The sequence below is a fragment of the Peromyscus leucopus genome, chromosome 20, assembly GCF_004664715.2.
Source record: "Peromyscus leucopus breed LL Stock chromosome 20, UCI_PerLeu_2.1, whole genome shotgun sequence".
Lineage (NCBI taxonomy): Eukaryota > Metazoa > Chordata > Mammalia > Rodentia > Cricetidae > Peromyscus > Peromyscus leucopus.
In genome coordinates this window covers 26,822,398-26,844,621 of record NC_051080.1, presented here as the reverse complement: position 1 = coordinate 26,844,621, position 22,224 = coordinate 26,822,398, and positions in this window count along the sequence as shown.

Genomic DNA, 22,224 nt, shown 5'->3' with positions numbered 1-22,224 from the left:
TAGATATTAGCACAAATCCATTACAGAGATAACGGCAGAACAGTGTAAGCCCTGGCTCTCACCTCCTCCTCCATTTTTCCTCACTATGACCATCATTTCACCCTTTGAGTGCTGGAGGCAAATCTGTCCAATTTCAACACCGATACTGTATTTATTTGTGTTGAAGATGGGTTGTTTGTAGCTTTCAATAAAATGCTAGCCAGCATGCATGGTGAATTTTCTCCAACACAACCTAGCTGAAAGAAAAGTAATAGGAGATACTATGTATAAATGACTCAGAATTTGGAAACGGTGTGCCTAATACTTTAATTACCTTTTCACTGGTAAATTGTTTTACAAACCCATAGGAAAGGACAGGCATCCAGCAAGCATGGCTCTCCTTGACTGCAGGAGCATTGCAGTGACCTCTGTGGAGTGCTGTCTGATGGTGGTGGGAGGAGTTTAATTTCCCTTGCTGGGTTTTCAAGGAAAAATGTCATTTTCTAGGCTGACTATTGCCGAGAGGTTCCCCCATAACTAATGTACCTTTTCATTTGGTTGATTTCCTATCTGCTGCCTTCAAATATTTTTCCTCCTCCTACCTCATCTTCTGCCTCCAGCCCTTCCCGTCCTGCCCAGCCCAGCTACCACAGATAGAATATAAAGTCACACAGAATCACAAAATGAGTTCTTCCTTGGCTCCTGCTTTTGATTCAACCCATGGCTTCTCCACGGGAATTAAATTGAAAACATAGGAAATTGAAATTACACTGTACAATTTTCCTTTAATTTTTTTAAAGTAGATGTACATCTTTTATAAATATTCAGACATGTGTGAGTGAATAGGAGTAATCTCTAAATTGTACACTAAATATGGGTTTATGTGTCAAATACTGATGGAATTATTTATTACGAAGAGAAATGCCTTTCATGAATAATATGGAAAAATGTGCATTGAAAATAGAACAGAAACATTATATGTGTATGTCTGTACAGATACATACATTATTTCATTTAATAGAGAGATTGCTTCTATCATAGGCAGGAGCTAAGCACTGAATGCAGAGGTGAGTTACACAGTCTTTCTCCCAGGGAACTCACTGCCTGAAGGGAAATTGAAATGTAAAGAATGTAGATGCCACTTCAAAAGTTATCTCATAACTCAAAAAAACATGGCCAAACACGGGTTGGGATTTCTCCTTGTTCAGGCTCCACATTTTATTTTTTTAAACTTTATTTTATTTTATTATCATTTTTTATATTTATCTTATATACAGACCACAGTTTCCACTCCCTCCTCTCCTCTCCTCCCATTCTGTCCTCCAGCTCTACATTTTCTAAGTCAGTTTAAGTACATTACCAAGTTCTCTCACCTCATGGGTCATTAGTTTATTCTTGAGCTAAATATGAGTGGCCTCATGAGCTTGGCTCTCTAGATTTGGGAAGCTCCTGTAGCATGTTCTAATGTGAAAACCAATTCAAGAAGCTTTTACAGTCACAGAACAAAAGAAAGATCAAGTAGTTTTCCAAATATATTGGTGGAAATACCAGATATAGAGGTTACACAAAGTGGGGGGGGCATCTGATGACACCCTTAGTGTTTCTGTTGTTGTAAGCTAGCTGTCTGTTAGTATATCCCAACCGGATTCATCTGATGGTCACCAGATTGTTAGGAAAGACAATGGTATGTTAGGGAAGAGTAAAGGTAGTCCAAGATACTATGGTTCTGCAACTTTCCAGCTCTCCATAATTACAAGCTACTCAGTCCCACTCATAGAGTCTTTAACACAGGTGTGACATTTTCCTGGGGACTGTAATTCACAAGTTTATTGGTGGAACTGTCATCGTGTTATAGGCAGACACAGGAGTGCAGTGAACACTCTCTGGGATTTCAAAGTTCTTATGATCCTAAACATAAGTTTTGATAGCAAGGTGATGATAATAACAGATGATGAGGTAGATTACTCATTTCTGAAGGTAGAAATGACCAGAGATGAAAAAGAGTCAAAGGCTGAATGTTATCTGCAGATAATATGCAGGTCTCAGAGTAGCTCTCTATGTGTCCCCTCAGTGGGAAAGGTGTGTGTGTGGGGGTTCCAGTCTGGTTTCTTTTGGATATATTGATGATTTTTACCTCACTCTTGTGCTACTATAGCCAAAACAATTACAGAAAAGAAGGTCAAAACAAAAATCCCTTCTTAAGAGAGATAATTTGAAAGATGCTTGAGAGATTTTTCAGAGTAAAAAAAAAGTGTAAAAGAATCAGATAACAGCCATTCTTTAGAGGACAGATGAAGAGCTCTGACACGCTATCTCAGAAGGGGGCAATGTTTTGAAGCCAGTTTTCTGTTTATAAATAGTTTTGGCAAATAAGAAGAAAAGACAAATACTGCTTTTCTAAAAATGTTTGTTTCAGAGTTTCTTCTTTCACATGTACAAACATATAGGCACTATTTTCACTTTATACATTGACTTAGATGTAGGAAGCCTTTAGCAGAATGTAGTTTTATGTTATATTGGGTAAAGGTTTTCATGTATTGGTAGAAGGAAAGAATACATGAAATTTTGGGAGAAATGGAAGCAAATCTAGGTGCTCGTCTGGGAGATGTCATGTGCTTGTCAGCAGCTTATGGAGAGTTGTTCTATAAAGAGAAAATCTTTACTGGATTGGAGCTAATCCCTTAATCCCTTCCATTTGTACATCAATTTACAGTTCTCCAAGCACTTTCCAACCATTATCACGTTTAATCTTCACAAATACCAGCAAAGAACACAGGACAGGGATTAATCGTTTTAATGTATAAAGGAAAGGATATGATTCAGCCAAGGTCACAAAGACAAGAAAGCAGAACTGTGAGGCACTGAGTAGTTCTCTTTCTATGTTAGTCATTTCTCATATTAAGCTCTGAGGTAAATATTCATTCGAGCCGTGAAAATAAACAATAAACGATAGTACTGCTTTTGGCCAAGTGAAAACTGTCCCTGAGACCCTCCCTGTTCTCCTAGGCTCAGCCACAGGACTCTAGTCTGAGATCTAAGGACATCTATTAGTGACAATGACATGTTCCCAGTCTGCAAAGAGATAATAGTCACACACAGTAATGCAATCAACAGCCACAGATACTAGCACACTACTCATTTCAAGAGACATTTTTCAATTTGTCAATCATGGCAGCAGCTCATCACCTTGCATGCTAGGACAAACATCTTTCCTCCTATAGCCCTAGAAGTTGCTGGAATGCAAGCTCCTTGAATACCAGCACTTTCAACTAAATAAATTAATGAAACTCAACTAATGGGCCACCCCCTGCAGGATTTCAAAGTGGCATCTATCCATAGAAACCATTTGAATATCAATGAAAAACTGAAATAGGCAGTGTCCAGTACTGACTTTGTCTATAACTTGCCCATCACTTGACCATTTCTGTTGCAATGAAGACCCATTTATTCAGTCAAGATCATTTCTACACCTGTTTGTCTGGTCTAGAGTATCATGAGGTCTTCAGATATGCAACAAAGCATTATTAAAAGTTGATAATATTGGTTATGGTAGAATTACCACAGAAATCTAAAAAGACAGAGGAAGAACACTGAAGGGCACACTTAAGGAAGATTGCAATACTGGAAATGATAGCCACATTAAGGCCAACAAATATATAAATCTCACTATGTAGCAAGAAGGAAGGGAATATCCCACAGAAAAGATAGCAGGGGAAAAATAACAGAAGATACAGAAAATGTACTCAGAGAACCAGAGCTTCTTTTGGGACTGTGATGATTTGAATAAGAATAGTCCTCATAGGCTCATATATTTGAATGCTTAGTCATCAGGGAGTGTCACTATTTGAGAAGAATTAGAAGAATTAGGAGGTATGGACTTATTGAAGGAGGAAGTATGTTGCTAGAGATGGGCTTTGAGGGTTTCAAATGCCCACACCAGGCCTAATTTGTTCTTCTCTCTCTCTCTCTCTCTCTCTCTCTCTCTCTCTCTCTCTCTCTCTCTCTCTCTCTCTCTCTCTCTCTCTCTCCCTCTCTCCCCCTATGGATCAGAATGTAGCTCTCAGTTACTGTTCCACCACCTGCTGCCTGTATCCTGCCATACTCCCCACCATGATGATAATGGACTAAACCCTGAACCTCCCATGAAATGTTTTCTCTTGTAAGAATTGGCATGGTCATGGTGTCTCTTCATAACACTAAAACTGTGACAGTGGGAAGCAGAACAAGTAGAAGAACTCAGCATTGAAGATGGACACCAGATCACACATGACATTAAGTGACAAACTGAGAGGTTCCTTTTGTGTCCCAGAGGATCCTGTAACCATGGAAGGCTTTTGCAGAGGTTTAAAGTCATAGAGAAAGAAAAGGAAAAAAAAGAATGAATGTAAGACTTACTAAAGCTTTCTATAGGAGACAAAGAAATTAGTTAGCAATATTTTGAGGGAACCCAGATCAGACTGACCACAATAAAGGGTAAAAACTGGATTTTTGTTTGTTTATTTTTTAATTGAGCTCTTCTTCTATAAACTAAGCTACGTCAAACTTAAGGCAAACCTCCTGCCTCTGCCAGCTTCCATGACCCACTAAATCTGAAATGTTTAAAAAGTTGAACTTGATACAAAAATAGAGGTAGGCTCTTGGGTAGAAGAGGGGGTATCCATGGTTAAAGGGACTTGGGCTGCCCTAAGTCAAGGACCCATTGGCATATCCCCACCTGTGCACTGATCTGCTTAACAGATGAGGTTTTTATATTGTAGGTACCTGTATGCACTTAGCCTTTGCTCTGTTTGGATTTTGCATGGTGAAACCTGTTTGCCCAGGACTGGAACTAAGCATCCTCTGGCTCCCAAGTTGGATCTCATATTCTTCATCTTATCTTCTCTCAGACCTGGTAGTGGCTTTCTTGTAATGATTCCTGCTACTTTAATTCCATTTTGTTGCAATGACTGTAGGTGAGATAACCATCCATGCTGAACTTGGGGGAAAGAGTTGTTAAGGTGTCTAGCCCACCTAATAGGAAGAATTCTACTGTCCCAGAACTCAACCTATCAGTCAACATCCAATCTTACAGAGCACTTACAGTATTCCTACTGGCTGTGTGTTTGCCATAAGTTCCCTGAAGGCAGCAGAGTGGCCTTTTCTCATTGAGGCTACACATATCTCAGAAGAAAGATTGCAGGACTAATTTTTCAGCTGTCCCTTGTAAAGTCTGAAATCCACTGCTGTGCTGACCATGTTTGTGTTCCCCAGGTACTCATGGGACAAAGAAGGACAACCATTCCACTCATATTGAGCATCTACATGTCAAAAAAGTGGGGGTAACTCTTAAGTAGGAATTCTGTTCCATTGACTCCTGGTGTGCAATATAATGGATTATATGTGTGTGTGTGTTTTTCATAAGAGGCAGATGTTTATTAATTCTTCACTAAGGGCCATATATAGTTTAATGATTTAGAGAGATTCTTAAAAGAAGAAAGAAAAACAAAGAAAGGAAGGAAGGAAGAAAGAAAGAGAAAGAAAGAAAAAGAAAGAAAGAAAGAAAGAAAGAAAGAAAGAAAGAAAGAAAGAAAGAAAGAAAGAAAGAAAGAAAAAGAAAGGAAGCTTTTGTGATGAGCACAATACATTAGTGGAGGGGAGTTGGGTATGAACAAAAAGATTCAGTTCTTAGAAAGTTTGATGAACAAATTTCAAATAAGACAAAAAGGCAGAAGGTAGTGGCAGTGAAAACATTGCTTGGGAAAAGAATTGCTGAGCACTGTGCGTTTGACCTGGGAAGCATCATAAGCAGCATTCAGCCTGCTTCCCAAGAAGCATGTAGGGAAACCATGTAGGTAGGGGGTTCAGCTGGTGCAGGCATTCAAGGAGGGACAAGCTTGTCTGAATACAAGGACCCCTCAGCAAGCCAAGCATGGATGTCCATGCCTATAAAACCAGAACTCAGAAGGGAGGGCAAATTATAAGGACTGTCATGAGTTTGAGGCTAGCCTCAGCTACAGAATTAAACCTTATTTGAAGCAGAGAAACAAAACTCCCATGGAAAACTCAACTGGACATCCACACAGAAGCTAAATTTTACTTCCAAAATTCTGTTCTTGAATAACTAGGGCAGACATGAGAAACACACACACACACACACACACACAAATGGCTAAATCTCATCAGACTACAACTTATGAAAAGCAAGAGGTAGAGAATTTTTTTAACCTAATATTCTTTTTTTTTTTTTTTTTTTTTTGGTTTTTCAAGACAGGGTTTCTCTGTGTAGCTTTGCGCCTTTTTCCTGGAACTCACTTGGTAGTTCAAGCTGGCCTCGAACTCACAGAGATCCGCCTGCCTCTGCCTCCCGAGTGCTGGGATTAAAGGTGTGCGCCACCACCGCCTGGCAATTAACCTAATATTCTTTTGAGTTAAATCTTTCAAACCTAGAATTGTTTCAAAATATTATTACTGGGCCACTATTGCCAGGCTGTATTCATCTATTCTTGTATCTCTAAATCTTCAAGTCCTTGATGTCCAGTAAATGGGCTTTGAATAAATGTACTAAAAAGGGCCTCTGTATGAGTCATAGAATTATTAACAGCAATAATTCAGTCTAGAGAAACAAATAGTACCCAAAATTAGATGAGTTAAAATGAGGGTTGGGGATTTAGCTCGGTGGTAGAGCACTTGCCTAGCAAGTGCAAGGCCCTGGGTTCGGTCCTGAAAGAGAGAGAGAGAGAGAGAGAGAGAGAGAGAGAGAGAGAGAGAGAGAGAGAGAGAGAGAGAGAGAGAGATATGGATGGAGAAAGTTCATAAAAAAAGGCATGCTTTCAGGTGAGTATCTCAGACTGATCAGTATAAGTGTGGGCCCAAGGATGCACCAGGCATCAGTGAAGTCAAAGAATAATACCATGCTTCTACATGAGGAGGGTGCCCATGCTTGGATATGAAATGAAGATGATGGTTGTCTTCATATTCCTGGGCTCTTTGTGAAATTTTAATGAGTTAGAACACAGGAAACATTTTTTTCTAAACTAAAATGTGCTTTTCAAGTGTGCATTGTTGTGGAGTCTCCTGCTCAGGGAGTTCATTAAATTGGAAAATACAACTTTGAATGTGAGCAATGAGCAAAACGAGGCTTCCACACAGGGATCAAAAGATTACCTGAGTCCTATTACATTTTATCTATTGAAGCAAGACATCATGTAGCATTTATGAGTATTGCCTGAGAGAAATAAGAAAAACGCACTAATTGAATAAAAGCTGGGCATTTATTATTGCAAAATGCCACTCAAAGGACTTCACAAACACGCTCATCTAATTAGCTATTATGGTCGGGTATCTATGGAAACAGCCATAAATCAGTACTCAAAATATACAATCATTTAACCCCTTAACATATAATAAGAATGCAAAGAACAAACCTAGTTTGGGAATTTACTACATATAGAAATACATAGAAAATTAAAGGGAAAGCAACAACTTAAAAATATAAAAAATATCCAGGTGAGGATAAATGATTGGAATGGAAGAGTGAGGCTGTTCTGCACTTTCAAAGACTATGCTTGCTTTACTCACATTCATAGTGGATTTGCTAAAATAATATGCTGTGTGGCTATTGCATGCATGCTACTGGTAATACAAAAAGGCATTCAGATTTCTTCCCATTGTTGAATGCTGTTCCTGAGACATAATAACAAAAAGAATCCAATCTGTGCCCTTGAGGAACTCATAATATGGAGATCAGGAGAAAAGCTTACAGGGAAAAGACACATGCCGGGCATTCTGGAAACAGAAATGGCATAATGAATCAAGTGTTGGGGTGGGAATCTGTGAGAACCTCCAGGAGGGGTGACACAGTTAAAGATCTCTTCAGGTAGGAAGGTGAACAGTGGTACCAGCAAGGCGTCCTGACACTGAGTTACACAATATGCTGGAAGCAGCTACAGCAGTGGATTCTCAAAGAGTCTTTGGAGTTGATGAACACACTGCAAGTATACCCTCACGTAAGCCACTACTCATTTCATGTTGGGTACCATTATCATCATCCAAATTTTAAAATGCAGTAATAGGCTCTCAGAAGCATTAAATAACTTTCCCAAGATTGCCCTGAAAGTTCAGGCTTTGAAATGAATTTTGAAATGGTTGCACATTTGCTGATCCTGGATCTGCTTCCAGTTACGGGGGTGATCCTTGCTTCATAGTATGAGTCCTGGAGACTCAGAGTAGCCAAAGTGAAGCAATTTATTTTACAACCTTACAAAATCAGGTGTCAGCCCAGAGAAATGAAAAGTTATCTGCATTCCCCCTCCCAATTTTGTGCAAAATAGTTATTTTTCTATTATTATTAGCCTTTTCCTAATCTCTGAATTTTGCATCAACTGAGTTCTTCAGGGAGATACATTCTTTTCTACTTGACTTAAGTGGACTCAGTGGGCTCAGTTACACAGCAGACTGTCTTTAACTTTGGAACCCTGAGATAAACTAAAAAAGACCCAGGCAAGCAAGTGAAAGCTGTTAGCTAGGGAGTACGGGGTCTAGTCATCAGGGACCTCTAAATTCACCTCACATTGAAAAGGGAGCATAGATATGTATTTCTTACAAGGATTTCAAATGGCTGCCTGATTGCTGAACCTGGGGTCTATATCCGGTTTCCTACTCCGTGTCTCTCCTTTTCCTGGATCCCCTGTGACTCTGTTTTATTCCTGCCTCTGATTAGAGTTCTCAGATTCAAGTCTTCCCAGGATAAGTTCAAATGAGCACAGTCACTGAGGAAGGTGGAACATCTCTGCTAAGTTAGGCTGTCACTAAAGCCACAACAAGCGAGATCCTCATTCACCCATGTGACAACACCTATCCACGCACTCACATTTGGAGGGACTGTAAGAAGAACCATAGGTGAACACTCCAATTTATGATCAAACAGCTATCACCAAGACCTGGGCTATAGAGGTGCCAGTGGACACAGAGGGTGCTCAAAACGGCCTGAGTGTCTTTACAGTACAAATCCATAAAAGAGAGTTGAGCCCCTTCATACCTACACACCTATGACCATAGTGTCCTCATCTATTCAGCTTAGAACACTATTCTATGAAAAATACCCTTTCCAATGCTCCTGGCTTGTGCTACAATACCACACTGGAAATTGATTTGCCCAATGTTCCCTGGGATCTGACAGAGACTCACAAGGTCTCATCCCTCTCAGTGAACTTACATAGTTAAAAGTTAGAGAAGGAGAGAGAGTAGTTTCCTTCAGTGGTGTAGCCACTTGTACATTGCCCCACTCAAGAAAATATCCTCATCCATATTCATGCATGCAATCTGGTAAAATAAGATGAATCTGAAGGAGAAATAAGGCATGAGAGAAGCAGAAAAAAAATTGGGAAGAGATTAGGTAGGAGGGGAAAGGGAATAAGAGAGAATGAGAGGATTTTGATCAAAGAATATTATGTATGTGTATAAAATTATACAAACATAAAAAGTGTTAATGGCTGATGTGTTAAACCCCTGACAAATTCTTTCCAGTCCAGTGCTGTTGAATGGGTATTTTTGAGGCCACCTTTTAGCTCCGAACTTTACTAAGATCTTAAATTTTCTACATATGTGACAACCCTGATAGTAACATTGCTACCTGGTAGGTAATCCTGGGTAATGGAGAAGTCACAAGTAATATCTTTCTAGATATGAAAGACTAAGTTATTGCCATGCCATGATTTAAAAGAAAAATATAAAAGTAGAACCACTCCAGGTTGGAGAAAGAAGGATGTTGTATCTTAGCAGCAGATGTCTTTCCTCTACACCTTACATGAATATCCCCCAGGAAGTCCATTTGAGTCCCAATGGATTGATGGAAGGATTCAAGAAGGATCCTCTCATTTAAAAAGGCAACAAGATGCTACAGGATGAAGAAAGAAGAGAAATAGAGGAATAAAGAGGTCTTCAAAGGGGAAGACCTTCAACTAAGAATTACTTACAAATACTAATGTAGGACAAGCAATAATCTGTAACTCTGAGTAGTGTTGCTGGAGACCACATTTTATTTAAGCCCATAAATCATCTAGAGATGTAATCATGGCCAAGCCTACATTTAGAAGATTTTGTGTTCAGTGATAAATCATGCTGGCTCTTTGATGTTCTCCTGCGCTCAGAACAAAGCACAAAATAATGTAATTTACTTACGAACCCCTGCCCCAACCACAACCCCATCATGTTCAATGTTATGGCACAAGAGTCTCTTATTGATGTCACCAAATACCAGATTAGTAATAAACTCAAGGCATAAAGGAATAATTAGGTGAAGATTTTTTTTCCAACTTTTTGCACCTCTCATCTATTGCTGGAAATCCTGGAAGATACTTTACACATACTTTTGGTTTTAGATATCTGCTGAGACCCTGGTCAGAACAAATGGCAGAAGGAAGAGGGACTCATTTCTTTGTCCTGACCCTTTGACTGCACTATTTGTCCCTTCATGCCTTTCTTGCCCCAAGACTGGGATTGGCTTCCAGTTCCCAGATCTTCAGAATTACACTGAATCATGCTACTGCCTCCTGATTCACCAGCTTACCCATCGGGGATGGGCTTCTTTTCAAATTTCCTTGTCACATGACAGAACACACGTATACACACACACACACACACACACACACACACACACACACACGTAACATACACATACATGATTTAATTTCTCTGACGAAAATTGAGAGAAGAGCAGAATTCCAATAGTTTATATCATGGCTATTCTTAGTAGCCTCCATGCAAGGCTGACTCGTGTACACAAGAGCCCCTCTGTGAAGCTTTACTGAGACAACTAGCTTTCTCTAAGCATGATACTATGAAATCTAGTTAATTATTTTTTGTGTGGCAAGATTGCATTCATTCTTCAGGCTCTGCTTGAAATGATATTTTCAGGGTGGCATTTCCTGTCCTTGAATTTGTTTTGGGAATCTCAAGTTTAAGTCCCATAAGACCACCTGTGTCTCCTGATAGGTGATCACTATAAATATTTGTATTTTAAGGAGGAAATATCTGCCTCATTCATTGTTGCATACCCAGTGCCCTGTTTCCATTTTAGTGTTTTAGAATGTGCATAGTGCATAAGGTATATAAGACAAAAGTTATGAAATTTGGTGCACATAAAATTTCTCTACGAGTTTGTCAACAATGTATATATTTCAGATTCAATGGGCCAATCAGGGAGGCTAGGACATTGCTGTAGAGAAAAAAAAAATAACATTTTCATATTTTGACGTAGCAGACACTTAGCAGAAGGTGACTGAATGTTTTAAAGGATGAAAAGGCAGATGTCTAATAATAAGCAAACATATAAATTAGTAATTTCATAGATAAATAAATGCCTGCCTAGCTGAGGCTAGATTTGAGAGTCTATGAAATCCTCTGGGATTCTGTTCTTGCCTGCATCCAGCCTGAAGAGACAGCATGTCTTCCTTCTGACATCTCTTTAAACACAAGTGCTCTAGGATGAAATAGTTCTCTGATCACCATCATTATATTTTATACACCCCACCGACACACCAAATGAAGCCTTTGTACTAGATCTTTATAGAAACAAACAACTGGGAACAGGGCAACGTGGTAATTGACTTGAAAGTAAACACTAGGTTGCCATTTAAATAACTATCCTCTCCGCAAACGTGAACTCCACAGACCAACGCTGCATAAATGCAGAGAACACATCCATTAACTGAAAATGAATAAAACAGTATTTATAAAATGAGCAATTTAAATTTGATTAATGTTTATAAATGTGTTTACATATGAATTGAATATTAACCTATAGCTTGAAAGGCTTAATTAGGCTTGGAATATTGTTTTGGAGCACAATAAAAAGTACCCAACTCACAAAGGAGAAGGCAGAGGATATCTGCAAGCAAAAATGAGGTCAATTAATTAGGCAATTTGCATACATTTGAATGGTTATTTTCAGAGCATTTTTTTCTTGATAGCTGGCTCTCCCTATTCCCATACTGTATTTCCAGCATTTTATTTATACAACATGTCAATCACCCAGCTAACTTGAGTGCATGATGATCAGCTCAGGAGCAACATTGGTGCCCATAGCCTTCCTGCGCAATAGACTTAGAAAAGAAGACATAATAACCTGGCTAAGTGAGCCCCAGAATGATACACGGTAGGGCATTAAGTTCATATGAAACCAATAAGTTTGATATAGGCCCATGAAATATTGACATGTAGCCAAAAGAACAGAATAAAAAAATGGCACTTAATTGTTTAATGAGTAAATTAATGAAGGAGAGCTGTCATGAATTTTTCAAGGTCATTGAATGAAAAGCTTCTAAAGACTATTTTTATGTAGCATCTCTTCAATCTTTATAACCCAAACCTCATCAATAATTTTGTCCTCTGTATTTATACTTACTCAACTCTCTGTGACAGTTCATGAACATTAACCACTGTTCCAACTGTTTTATAAAATTATGAATAGACACATGTGGAAATACATCTCCAGATTTCTACAATTTAGTAATTTTGAGGCTTCAGGTTAGGCAAATTGCCACGAAGGATCCTTGCTTTCTTCAATAATGAATCAGTATTACTTACAGTACCATTAAAAACACAAGTATCTATTTATTCACATATGTTGTCTCAATTAGGTATAACCTCATCTGCTTCCCAACATAGGTACAAGGAGGCCACTGCTGATCAGATGCCAGGAACAATGCAAATTGTACATAGGGGGCAATAATATCACCAGAAACAAACAGATTATTCCTTCCAGGATCACCACATGTCTATGTAGCTAGAGATTTCTCCAGTCCTGCCTGGCCCACAAACAGGACAAAGCTCCCTCACCCACCAGTCTCGCAGCCGCTCAGACTCAACCGAGTAAACACACAGAGACTTATATTGCTTACAAATTGTATGGCCATGGCAGCTTCTTGTTATCTAGTTCTTCTATCTTAAATTAAGCCATTTCTATAAATCTATACCTTGCCACATAGCTTGTGGCTTACCGGTACTTTACATCCTGATCCTCATTGTGGTGGCTGGCAGTGTCTCCTGACTCAGCCTTCCTGTTCCCAGAATTCTCTTCTCTCTTTGTCTCCCCTATACTTCCTTGCTGGCTACTGGCAAATCAGCACTTTATTTATTAACCAATCAGAACAACACATTCATAGCACAGAGAACATCTCACAGCATGTCCAACTGTGCAAGACATTATTACTTGCTTTATCTGGTATCTGTGAAACAAGCAAAAATATGTTGAATTTTGCATTTGAAATCAGAGAAACCATGCTCCTCTCAGCAGCCTGGTGTATCTAAAACATTGTCAATGATAAACCAAATTCTTAAGGATTTCTCAGCCCCAGGCTGAGACACGTAGAGGGTACACACAGAGAGGAAATCCATTTGCTAAATGTAAAGATGGCATCCTCTGGATACTGTTATTATAAAGGCACTTGAGAGCCTTTGCCCATCTCTTACACAATTTTCTTAACTTTTGAAGGGTATCTTCAAATGTTGAACAGCCCAAAGTCATTGTTGCCACTGCAATAGATAAGAATGAAGAAGATGATGTGACAGCCACCATTGTTTAAGCTAGCAATCCAAATTGAGTTCTGCAGAACTAATAATAAAAGCTGGCCTACCTGTATTTTCAGTTATATGTAAGTTCAGAAAGAGCCTGATAAAAGGATTCATCAATGTTTTGATTAATGAATTAGTTAGAACTGGTGATTTCAAATGAAAAACTACTTCATAAAAACTGTTTTGATACCTTAAATAAGCCCCTTTCTGCTCTCCTATTTTTTAAGATCTGGAACAAAATGAGATTTTGGTCAACTCCATCTGCAAAGTACATGGCTATGTGGCCTCTGAGTGCTGTATGTGGTTCTGGGAAAGGTGTATGCCCATACTATGAAGGATGCTGAAGTTCACATTATTTTGCTGGAAAAATGAGGAAACGAATATATGCAGAACCCTAACATTGCCCATTGGCAGTCATCATCTATAGAGTTCTCACAATAGTTCTTTGAAGAAGAAATCACTTGCATTTATTTATTTTGTAACCAAGGCTCATGGAATATTTAGATATGTCTGATACTTCTAAAATTGCAACACAGACAAAAAAGGCTGGAGATCAAATTTGCCTGATCTCAGATCCACAATTCTGAATTTTGACTGTATTGATTAGTAACAGTGGAACTGTCTCCAACAGCTCCATTTGGTTCCATCCAGTCTGTTAGACATAGTCCTGTGCTTTTCCTTCTGAGTCTCCAAGGAGAGCATGGGCTAGCAAAGCATGCCTAGGTTTCAGAATCAGAAAGAAGTGTGTTCCTGTGGTGATATTTTGTTTGTGATCTAACAAATAAATATCATAATGCCTGAAGATCATAGTGTGGAGCTAAACCACTAGTTAGCCATAGAGGCCAGGCAGTGACACCTTTAATCCCAGCACTCGGGAAACAGAGGCACACAAATCTCTGTGAGTTCAAGGCTACCCTGGGCTACACAATATTGACCCAGTTTAAAAGAGAAACAAAACCAGGCAGTGGTGGCACACATCTTTGATCCTAGCTCTTGGGATCTCACACACTTTTAATTCAATTCCAGCACTAGGGAGGTGGATCCAGGAAGTGATATGGCTGGACAAATTGTAGAACATAAGGTAGGAGGAGACAGAAGCTCACTCTCTTTTCAGTCTGAGTGTTCCTAGAGGTAAGAAGTCTCTGTAACGGCTAGCTGCTTTGCTTCTCTGATCTTTCAGAATTTACCCCATTATCTGACTCTGGGTTTTGATTATTAAGATCAATTATGATTCATGTTACAGGTTCCCATCATGTAGAAAGACTCATTGTCAGATTTCAGTTAATAATCCCAACTTCATGTTCCTCATTCATTCCACAGGAAAAAGAATTGCTGCAACTATACCACACCCTTTTTTTGTATAAAGTTAGTATTTCTTTCTCTGTCTTTTGAGCTTAATTCAATGTAGCAAATATCCACTAAGGGTTGTTATGGTATATAAGGACAAGGGTCAGGGCTTGATTATTTTTTAGCTTTAAGGAAACACCAATTTAAGCTATCTGTCATTAGTTGAATGGGAAATGTCTCCCACAGTTCACATGTTCAAAACCTTGGCTCCTAGATGTTGGTGCTATTTTGGAAGTTATGGAACCATGAGGACGTTAACTTGTGAAGGCTGTCCTTGAATGGTAAAATGTGCTGTCTGCTTCCTGACCCTCCACAGTGGCATGCCTTCCTGAGGCTGTAGACTGATCCTTCTGCCATATATTCTTTGCCATGATGGATTAATAACCTCTGAATCCTTGAGCCCACATAACTCATTCCTCACTTAAGCTGCTTCTGTTGTTATTTTTGTCTCGGCAATAAGAAAAGTAACTAATACTCTCATCAAACTCAATCCAAAGGAGTCTTGCTGGAAAATAAAATGAGATCATTCATTGACAAAGTAGGGGGTTAAAGGATCAGTAGTGGGGAGAATAGCAAGGTACAAGTGGTCTAATCTGGAAAATGGGAGTCTAATTAGTGAGAAGTAGGAGAGCTAAATACAGAAGAAGGAAAGAGGAAGATCTTGCAAATAATAGATCAAATGTCTGAAAAAGTTACAAGGAATCATACTATTAACTATCTACCTTAAGAAAAGCAATGCAAATAAGTCTGTGTATAAGCATAAACTTATAGTTTAAATAAAATTTTGTCATTTGGGCTGCCAATGTTCCCTCCAAGAGTCAAAGAGCACCTAACAAAGACCCAACACCAGGCATGGGAAGCTCTCTTTTGAATTGTGGATCAGAAATGTCCAAGAGGATCCCAAAACATTATAGACTATTGCTATGGCTCTTAGTTGCTCCCCAGAGGTAGAAGGTTAAGTTCATATTGCTGTCAATACCATGCACTTCAGACACAGGGCCAGGAGGAACTGACCTGTGCCTCTTTCTTATATTATTTCTTAACAAAGAAACTAATTTAAAAATTCAATTCAGAAAAAAGCCCTACTGTTTACCCCAGGGTGCATTCATTCCCACAATCAGGCTTTCACTGCTTCCTGTTCTCTGCCTCCCACTGACCACCAGCAACCAAAAGGCACCATGTGTGCTTCTAAAGGAGAGAATCAACCAGCAGTCCTACCCAGCAATGATGCCTATAAAATACAACAATGATCAGCCTGGCATGAATTCCCAAAGGGTACAGTAGTAACAGACATACCTTGACAGTAACCAACAGCTCGCTAATTGGACTTAAGACCCACTCAACAAGAGGGAAATCATGTCTGGTACTGGAAACCTAGCCAACTACCAAGGGCTAGTGATGTCATGAGATCTTGGAGGAGAATCTACTTTAGCTAAACAAGTGTAATACCTAACTGCATTCTAAACATTTGTACATATACTTACAGATAAGTGTAGTCTTTACCCCTCACCAAGAAAACTTCTTTTTGCAACAGATAGAGACTATTACACAAAACCATAACCAAATAGAATGCAGAGGTGTGGAGTCCAGTCTCAATGGATACATCTACAAAATAAGGCCCACATCTAAGTCTCGGGTATCATTACATAAAGGGGGCAGAAAGGTTGTAAGATCCAGAGAATCATGGGATTTTTCTCTAAGACTGTGTCTTCTAGTAATGTCAAAAGCTACACCCATCAAGTCTCACCAATATGACTAGCTAAACTTGAACTAAACAAGGACAAGAAGAGGTATGCCAAGTTGGACAGGGGAAGGAACATGAAGCTTCAAGCCTACCCAAAGAACTATAGGCAACTAGAAAATGCTGAGAATGGGGGAAACTGTTTTTCCTGGGGAAAAGCACACCAATTAGTTATCCAGTACCAAACGATCAGCCCTGAAAATACACATACAGCAACATTATACAGATTGAGGTTATATTTAAGATTATACATTTCTATATGCATACACATATATGCATGTAACAACAACTAATGAAAAAAAAAAAGACCTTGAATTTGGAAGAGGTCAAGAAGGGGTATATGGGAGAGTTTGAAGGGAAAAGAGGGAAAAAAGAAATGATGTAATTATAATAAGAAAAATAAAAGAATGATTCTGCTCTGGGATGGTCTTTCTGTATGCTGTGAATTTGTGTTGCTCTGATTGGTTGATTAATAAAGTTGCATTGGCCTATGGCAAGGCAGCTTAGAGGCAGGTGGGAAATCCAAGCAGATATACAGAGAGAAGAAACGAGAGGCAGAGAAAGACACCAATTGCCACCAGAAAAGAAGCAGCAAGATGCCAGCAGAATGGTAATGCCACGGCCACGTGACAACATACAGTTTAATAGGAATTGACTAATTTAAGATGAAAGAGCTAGCTAGCAAGAAGTTGAAAACATAGGCCATACAGTTTATAATTAATATAAGCCTCTGAGTAATTATTTTATAAGCAACTGTGGGATCCATGGGTGGGAGATTCATCCAGATTGTTGGGCAAGGCAGGACCAGAGAAATTTGCAGCTACACAATTCAGAAAAAAAGTTCCTGTTGTTTACTTCAGTATACATTCTTTCCCACAATCAGGCTCTCATGACACTATTTCTCCCCATTTCCTATCTCACAGAACACCAGAAACCTAAGGCTACACCTACTAATTATCCTGAGGTGACATTTTTTGGCTTCACTTTCTTTTGATGTCTATGACTGTATTGGTGTCTGACTGTGCTATTATTTAATCATCAAGGATATGAGCCAGACTTTCCTCTAAAACATCTCAGAAAAGGGCAGTCTGGTGCTCACTGAAAACACACTTACTGAATTCTCCTAAGTAAAGCTGCCCCAGAAAGGGGCTAAACTCTGGAAATGTTGAAGAATCAAACAAATTCCTGTTTTCTATAAAGAAAGTGATTTCAAATGTGTGTTCATTTCCTCTCCTATTGGTTCCTATTGCACAAAGTTTTCTCAGAAAAAAAAAAGAAGCAAATATGAGTAAAAAAATCAAAGTCCATGGCTAGCTGGGATTTCCTCCTTGCTCATCTGCTAGACATAAGCTCACAGAGAATTGACGTACAAACACTGTACCTGAAGTTGCTAACCTATGTGGGTAGTGCTTCCTCTTTGTGCCTGCCTAAATTTTCGTTATTTCTTCTTTCTTAAGAGGACAAGAGCAGGTAGACAGAAAACCAATATCTGCAAATCCCCTCACCATTCTCCATTTTTGAGACAGCTGCCAGGTCCGAGAGAATCCTCCTTCTAAAAGCTTCAAAATCATCCAACTGTTCTCATCATACCGAGGACTCATTAGTGCTGAAAACAGCAGGACTTGAAAATTAACCCTGTAGTGAAGTTGTACAACTACCTTCCCAAACAAATGGCCTGGAGATTTGACTGAATCTTTTTTAACTCATGTCTGGCCATTTGAAGCTGAAATGTATGTTTGCATTTTAATCAATCACTGATAAAGTTTATTGGAATGATTTGGTTTATTAAATTTCCATAGAAATTGAGTCTTTTAATAATTAAACTAAAAGGTTATCTAAAATTAAGTATAGTCAAAACTCAGGAGGAAATAACAATAAATAAGCTATGGAAATTATTAAAGATTTCACCAAGTGACACTTGCTTAGGCTGTGGTATCTTTGTCTTTTGGAGGTGGTAGAGACAGGAACACACTGTCGCTGAGCTCAAAGAATTCCTGTGAAGTGGGGAAAACTCTCCTTGTGTCAGACAATTGCCCTAGAGACATGACCATGGGGTTGCATCTTCTGTAGTTTATCCATGGATTGAAGTAATAGCTTCAGAAAAGTTCAGATATATTGGGTGTGATGACAACATGCTCATGAAAACAACTGCAAGGAAATAGTTATAGAAATGGGGGAGGAAATGGAAAAGGAAAACAGAGTAATCAAGGGCAGTGGATCCCAAGGCCCCAGAGTACAGTCAGCGTGTGATGACGTTTTCACCAGAGGACAGCCGTACATGAGGTCACAAAGACCAGGCAGACAAGCTTAGAAGTCTAAATCCATGGTTCTTTGTTTTCCTAATATTTTGAATTATATTTTAAAGTGTGTAGTCGTCATCCTATTGCCCAAAGAGTAGTGATATTAGATGACACCCCCCCCATTCCCTTCTACAAGAAGGTAAGGCCTCCCCATGGGAGTCAGCAGAGCCTGGTACATTCAGTGGAGGCAGACCCAAGCCCATCCCCCTGCCTCAAGGTTGTGTAGGGTGTTCCACGACAGGTAGTGGACTCCAAAAACTCCATTCACACAATAGGGATGTATCCTGATCTTACTGCCAGGAGGCCCCTTCAGTAGATCAAGCTATGCAACTCTTTCACTTATGCAGAGAGCCTAGTCCAGTCCTGTGGAGGATCCACAGGAAAGATTCAAAGTAAACAAAACACCATACAGGATCCAGACATCTTATGTATTTCCCATCGTTACATGGTCTATTCTTTTTATATTTCTTTACTTTTTCTTTAAAGACTTTACTTTATTATTTTAAAACTATTTATTGTTTCTATGACTGTCTATATCAAATTTCTTTTTTTATCCCACTGGTACTGGGCTATAATCGCTGTTTGCCTTTCCGTGAGAGCTGAGTTTCATGCCCACTGAGCCTAACTGCCTAAGCTCTGTGAAGTTGTTGATCTCACTTTCCAGAGTCCCCCAGAGCAGTAGCTGACTATTGTGATTGCTCATGGAGAGGCCCATGCGGGGACTGAGGCAGTACCAGCTGGCATGTCTTCTCCATCCATGTGGTCATGTCATGCATTGGAGCACTATTGTAGTGACTATTATGAAATGGATACTTCTTATTAATTATGAAACCTTGACCTTTAGCTTAGGCTTGTTCCCAACTAGTTCTTATAACTGAAATTAACCTGTTTCTATTAATCTACTTTCTGCCATGTGACTAGTTATCTATCCTTCATAATGTATGTCCGACTTCCTTAGTGTCTTGCTGGCATCTTCTTTGAATCTCCAATTCTTTCTTAAGTTCCTCTCTCTCCTCAGAAGTCCCACCTATTCTCTCCTGCCTAGCTATTGGTCATTCAGCTTTTTATTAAACCAATCAAAGGAGCTTTTCACACAGTGTGATCAAATATTCTATAGCAGCAAATGAACTAAATAGATAATTCTCCAAAGAAGAAATTCAAATGGCAAACAGATAATTGAAAAAATGCTTAACATTACTATCAGAGAAATTGAAAATGAGACTGCAATGTAGTAATTTCTTCTGTATATATTAGGATATAACTGCAAAAAAAGTGGGGCTGATGAGAATGTTGTGGCTCTGGAAGCCCTGTGCAGTTTGGAGGAGTGTGAGATGTTTTATAAGTGATGGAACATAGTATGGAGGCTCGTCTAAATTAGAAATAGAACTACCACATGATCCAGGCATCCCCTTTATGAATATGCTGCTAAAAGTACTGAAAGAAGAATGTCAGAGAGATAGCCGTGGTCCCCTATTACAGCATCATTCATAATTGCCAACATAGAGAAAGAGTCAAAGTCTTGCTAAAAAAAAAAGTGTGGAGCATGTATACAAGGGAACTTATAAAAGAAGGAAATACTGACTCAGAAAACCAAAAATATACCTGTCATTGGACAAGTTAATGATTGCTTATATGAAGTATCTTTAATGGCCTGGAGGGAACACAGCAGTGATTGACAAGTATTAGACAATGGTATACTCCCATTACACTAAGAGAGTAAACCTAAGACTTCCACTATACCACACAGTTCCCATGGTTAACAACATAGTTATGCAATGAAATGTTTCTTTAAATGTAGATCTAACATTAAAAGTTCTTCCTCAAGAACAAAGACTATAAACAAAAACAAAACATAAGAAGACTTTGGGATGCATTGAGTAGGTCTAGTATATAGGTTATGGTAGTGCAGTTATGAGTGTTTACACATGTCCACATACATTAAATTACAGACATCAGGATGTGCAGGTAATGGAATGTAAATTATACATAAAGGAGATTTGACTTTAAAGAAATAAATACGCTGTACTTTCAAACTGATTTTCTCTGCTTGGAAATCTCCAGCCTGTACTGATAGAAATATCCATGTTCTTATTGTCTAAGAATAAATGTACACTTGGTGATTCTCAGAATCCACTACACAGCTCTTCTTTGAGGAATAAGAGACAAATGGTACCATCCTTCTCCATTCTTTCATTCAGAGGTACACCTCAGCCAACAGAGTACACCCTTGCTGTGGGAATAACTGATAAATCCTTAGTTAGTTGATAAGAAATTTGTCCCTATCATGCCACATCTTACAAGCTTCAAAATATCAATAAAATGAAGATGGCTGTGGATATAGCTAAGTGGTAGAGCAAGGTCTCGAATGTTCAAGGTTCTAGGTTCTATTCCCAGCATGGAAAAGTAAATAAACAATGGAGCAAAACCCAAACATGTTCCTAGTATATTAATCTAGGTGTGAGGGAACACACTTATCAACCACAGTATTCAGCCAGCTGAGACAATAGATCACTGAGGGTATGAGGCCAGGATTTTTAAAAAAGTGAAGAAAACAAAATATTCTACTGAATAGCTACACTAAGTAGAAAAAAAGCTTGGCTTAAAAAATAACTATAATTACTTCTAAAATGAATAGTAGTAGATGGCTATAGATAGACAGTTTTCATAAATTAGCCATATGAACAAAATACCTAAGGTCTTATAATTCAACCATGCCCTGTATTTTGACTCCTTTAACTTTCCTATTAAAAAAATTTTTCAACTGTGTTCAATTTCCCCATTCACAAACATTTCAGCTACTCATGGGAGTAGAAGGAGACAGACAGTCTGGAACATTTGAATCATTTACACTGCTTACCTTGAGCTAGGCTCTGAGCTAAATATCTTTTTAAGGATCTCACATCATTAAGGGAAACATCTAGCACATTAGATATGGTCAGGCCTCTGATGCAGATAAGAAAGCAAATGCCTCAGCAGTTCTCCAGGTCACCAAAGCAGGATGAAGTAGGGGATGTGTCTACATCCAGCATCAATGTCTCCTGCCTAGCAAATAGCCCTGCAAGGCCACTAGCATTTTCTTTCCACCAATTAGCATGTCAACCTGACTCCATGCTTTGCCTGACTTATTTTACTTAAGTGTGGCTTTTAAGAACCCCAAGGAGATTCTATGTATCTAAAAAGCAGCTGATCTTTCTTGAAGACAGAAAATCAGGATGTGATGAGCAGTAATGAAAGAAGAGTAAAAGGTTGTTGTAATATGGAGGAAAGGGACTGAACTAGTACTTGACTCAAGGAGAGGTTTTCCAA